The 5175-nt window shown below is 38.2% G+C and overlaps 1 pseudogene; it reads right to left on the reverse strand.

Moving 5' to 3' along the window:
* Nucleotides 1-4289: 4289 nt before the first annotated feature.
* On the reverse strand, nucleotides 4290-4389 carry LOC127810757 (small nucleolar RNA R71; annotated as a pseudogene).
* Nucleotides 4390-5175: the final 786 nt, after the last annotated feature.

Consider the following 5175-nt stretch of genomic DNA (forward strand, 5'->3'; position numbering starts at 1 on the left):
AAATATTCTAAATTGCCACATTAAAATTAAATGGCAAATTCTCTTAATTAAATACTTTAATAATTAATTAAATAATTCTAAATAAATACTGGGCCCTCTAATGGGTCGTTACAAGGAGAGCTTACCATGAAAGGGTTCACGGCTGCTAGTTTCCAATCTGATCATGATGATTTTAAGTCACGGTTAGGATTCATATTATGCCTGAACGACGGAGTTGTTTGTTTGAAGAGTTCCAAATAGGAGATAGTTGCAGATTCAACAACCGAGACTGAGTACATTGCAACCACCGAGGCAGCTAAGAAGGTTGTATGGATCCGTAAGTTCATTGGTGAACTTGGAGTGGTGCCCAACATTGTTGATCCAACAATAGTGTATTGTGACAACAATGGAGCCATCGCGCAAGCGAAGGAACCACGGTCTCATCAACGGACCAGACATGTATTACGCGTTACCATTTGATAAGAGAAGTTATCAGCCGGGGTGACATGCGTATAGAGAAAGTACCGACGGACGACAACATCATAGATCCCTTGACTAAAGCTCTGTCCCAGGAGAAACATGAAAGTCATATTTGATCATCAGGTATGAGATACATGAGTGATTGGCTCTAGTGTAAGTGGGAGATTGTTAGTATAGGTGCTCTAGACCCAATCAGATTGGAAAAATTGTACACTAACATTTGTACTCATATTTATTATTGAATAAAGAGTTATTAATTCCACAAGACGTCGTTTTATTAGTTTCTTGTTATTATTGTAATAACCGTATGAAACTAGATAGAATTTCATATGATGTATACTTTGATTTTTCTATAACGATGTGAGATGATGCATCACAGTTTCTAAACATCATTAAATGTCCCAAGTCGTAGCAATGTCAAGAATAGACATTGACAATTGCAGTAAGACTTGTATATGTTATGTTTTTACTATGTGATAACAATGGGGGTCTCACACTCATAGGCATGAGGATGCCTAGACAAGTACATAGGTGACTAATGTTGGAGAACGTGTCACTGGACATGACTTGCCATGAGAAACTATTTTGGTTATATGTTGATGGTATTCTCATACGAGATGGGTGTAACTAATCCTTGGACCTGAGGTTGTCACGGTCATTGTGACGCCCCACTTCCACTTACGAGTGACTCATGAACAATCATCCGAACTGCTCACATGTCTGGTCATATGTGAAGGGCGGACTATGTTTCAACATGAAACACCCTAGATGGGAACTAGGCTTTGTCCTTCCCTTCTCTCAACCCCATAATCGACTAGAAAATTTGGGCTTTGGAAATTCCACACTCGACTAAATAATTTCCATTTAAGATGCCCAAAATCACATTATTTATAATATTTCTTCTTCTTTCCCAAGAATTCCACTAGACTCCATATAATTCAAAATTTCCAAACCACCAATTGATTTTACCGATTCCGAGGAAAAACTCATATAATTTAAATTTCCAAAAATTTTGGCATTTTCTCCAAAAATACCCAAAAATCCCTTTTATTTAGAAATTTCCTTCGGGGCCCAAAATTAATTCATAAATGCCCCCAAAAAATCCCAAATTTTCAATTGATTTTAAAAAATTGGCCTACAGGGCCTGCTGCCACGCCCGGGGACCCGCGATGCACTGGTAGCATGGGCTACGCGTGCCCGTGCGCTCTGGGCCTTGCTGCCTGTTGTGACCCCCTATGGGCCACCTGATGGCACCGGCTACTGCCACCCGCCTTCACTTGTTTTTTTTTTTTCTCTTCTTTTTTTTTTCTTTGGGCTTCTTGGCCCAAAATTTTCAGATTTAAAATACCACAAATATACATCTAAAATCTTACCACTTTGCACCCCCACTACAACTCTTTGGCTTTGAAAGCCTTACAAAAATTTTATTCATTTGAGCCACCACCATAAACAATGAGGGTTTAACCCAAATACACATGGCAACAACATCACCCTTATACAACATAAATAAACCAAAAATTACAACATATGCCCACAAAATTACAATACATGCCTTAGGCTTCAACAAGCCATCAACTAACAAAATAAATTTACATCATAAAGCTTCCAAACTTCAAGCTTGTAACTCCCTTTTCTCTTGGCACATAAAAGTCCTACAAGGTGAGGATGAAAACCTCATGAGTTATAAAGTTCAGTAAGGGTACAATGCATGTAATATGAATATAAACATGATTATTGTAATACCCCAGATTTTCAGACTCAAATTTGTGGTAGTACTCGAGATTTTTAGGTTCAAATACTTGAGGAAATAGGTCATTTCAAAGGATTATAGAAGCCTTGAGACAAAGGTTCAGTTTTTGAACTAGTGGCAAAATCTTAAATACTGAAGTTCAGGTAAAAGTGTAATTTACCTAAAATCTTAGGGTGCTAAGTGTAATTTATCCATTTTGCAGGGACCAAAAAGTGCAATTTAAAAATAGCCCGGGGACCAAGTTACAAGGGTCTAAGTGTAGTTACGTAAAAAGTTTGGGCCAAAGCATCGTTTCTTGAAACCTTAAAAATATCTCATCAAAATATCTTTGTTTTTCTTAGCCTCCAAGTGGGACACATGGCACATTTTGGTTGGATGCACATGGGAGAAATGATGAACCATATCACTTCGCGACACGAGTCAGATTTTGATTCATCGAGAAACTCTATAAATATGAAGCCTTTGTAACCTTCAATTGGACATTCTTTAAGAAGGGAAAGAAAGAGATTTTGGAGAGGGGAAACGCTATAAAAATAGAGGGAGGGTTCTGCCAAAATTGAGGGAGAAAATCGGAGAGGAAATGAGGCTTATCGGAAAGTTCGTGTCTCTATCGTAAAGCATGCCAAACTTTAGCGAAAATGTGATAAGGGTCAATATTTCCTATATCCTAATGAATTATATCCCTATTTTGGCTTTTAAATACTGTCTTTTAATTCCCGTCATTTAAATTCTTGCCAATTAACTTTTAAATGGAAATGAGTAGCTAAACCTAATCTTGGGTTAAGGCGAGGACAGTGGCCAATGTTCTTGAATCTCAAAGATAAGCCAAACCTCAATGAATGCAAGATTTATCTGAGTTAAATTCGAGTTGAGTGTGTAAATGATTTTGTGAGTTTGGATTGGGTCATCATCCTAACTTAGAACTCTCATGCCATGTATGAGAGTTGCTAGAATTGGAGATGAGATATACCCAAGCTTAGATGATCAAATCATAGTTTGTAGTATAATACAATTTACAGTGACATCTTAACCTAGAACCATCGTATCATGTATGAGGGTTGCTTAGCTGAGACTCATTCGTATCTTAAATTATAACTCCCAAATGATCCTCTGTTTATTTCAGATTAATGTTGCTGTTTAAATTACTATAAGAGATTTATTAGGCAATGGTTCTGAACTCGCCTCAACCCAAGACCTTTTTAATATTCCAAAAAAAAAACCTTTTCACAATCAAGAAAACTTAGCTCTCTTTGGATAAATCAACCTGAATGACCCATTCTTTTGTTAAATAAACCTCCCAGTGAATCGACCCGGACTTGTCCAGAATTTATATTTGTGCTACAACTACACTCACACACTGGTGAGTTTAAACCTCCTCACCATTTCAACACTGAACATCCAAACTGATTAAGGCTATTTAAATTGTAGGGTGAGGAGTGCAGCCAAATTTTGGCGCTGTTGCCGGGGAGGTACAACAGAAGAAAAAAATTCAGTCCACGGGTAACTTTGTTCTTAATAAAAAAAAAAATTTCTTAACTGTTTGCATATTATTCAAATTGTATGAGACTTAGATCTGGTAGAATCTTAAGCCATCAGTTAAACCATTCTATAGATTCTTTATCAGAGACTGAAATATCACTTTTACAATCCATAATGTCTCAACAAAATGAAAACCTATCTGCTCACGGGAGTGATCATGGAGAACATGATGATGAGATTAAACCTCTCAGGGATTATTTGAACCCTCCAAGGCAAACCACTCCCTCTTGCATAATCCTACCAATAAACCATCATCGATTTGTCCTTAAACCAGGTACCATACAAATGCTCCCCACATTTCATGGTATGGATTCTGAAAATCCATATACACACATGAGGGATTTTGAAGAGGTATGTGGTACCTGTGGGGATCAAAATATTCATGAGGACACTGTTAGACTAAAACTCTTCCCGTTCTCACTCAAGGATAAAGCAAAAATGTGGTTAGGGACTCTAGAGCCCAGATCAATAGGAACTTGGAGGGAGATGCAAACAAAATTTCTAAAAAAATACTTCCCAGCTAATAGAACAACATCACTCTAAAGGCAAATGATGAATTTCGTCTGTAAACCAAATGAAACATTTGCTCAAACTTGGGAACGTTTCAAGGACCTCTTGCATTCTTGCCCACACCATGCCTTTGAACAATGGCGGGTAGTTAGTTTCTTCTTTAATGCCTTAACTCCTAATTTGAAAATGCTGGTGTCCACCATGTGTAATGGTGACTTTTATGAAAAAACTCCTGAAGAGGCTGTTGCATACTTTGACCATGTAGCTGAAAACTCTAGAAATTGGGAAGTTGGGCCATTAACCATGGGAGATTTGAGAGACCAATACAATCCACAACCAAAGGGAAAACTCCAATTAAATGAAACTGATGACATCAGTGCTAGATTAGCTCTGTTGACAAAGAAAATGAAAGAATTGGAGATGAAAAAAATGAAGGCTATCAATGAGGTAGAGGTGCATTGTGTAGTGTGTGAAGCCAATAGCCATAGAACAGAGGAGTGTCCAACTCTCCCTGCTTTCAAAGAAGTGTTGTATGGCCAAACTTCAAACTCACAACCAAGGCAAACAGAGGGTAGGATATACCAAAAGCAGAACCAGGGTGGAAATTATCAAGGGTACAACCCAAACTCAAACACCTACCATCCAAATTCTAGGAACCACCCAAATTTCTCTTGGAGAAATGACTCAGCACCTCAGCCACACCAACCATTTCCCTCACAACCACAGCCACAACCTCAGCCACAACCCTACCAGCCTAACCAAGGACCATCTGGCTCATATCAGCCACCGCATAAGAGATCCCTAGAGGATACTCTACAACAATTTATGCAAGGGCAGATGGGGAACAATGCTCAGGTAGCAAAATTCCAAGAGCAAACAAATAGGGCAATTGAGGATATGAGAAGTCAGCTAACCAA

This window comes from Diospyros lotus, chromosome 9, assembly GCF_014633365.1.
Source record: "Diospyros lotus cultivar Yz01 chromosome 9, ASM1463336v1, whole genome shotgun sequence".
In the NCBI taxonomy this organism is placed as follows: Eukaryota; Viridiplantae; Streptophyta; class Magnoliopsida; order Ericales; family Ebenaceae; genus Diospyros; species Diospyros lotus.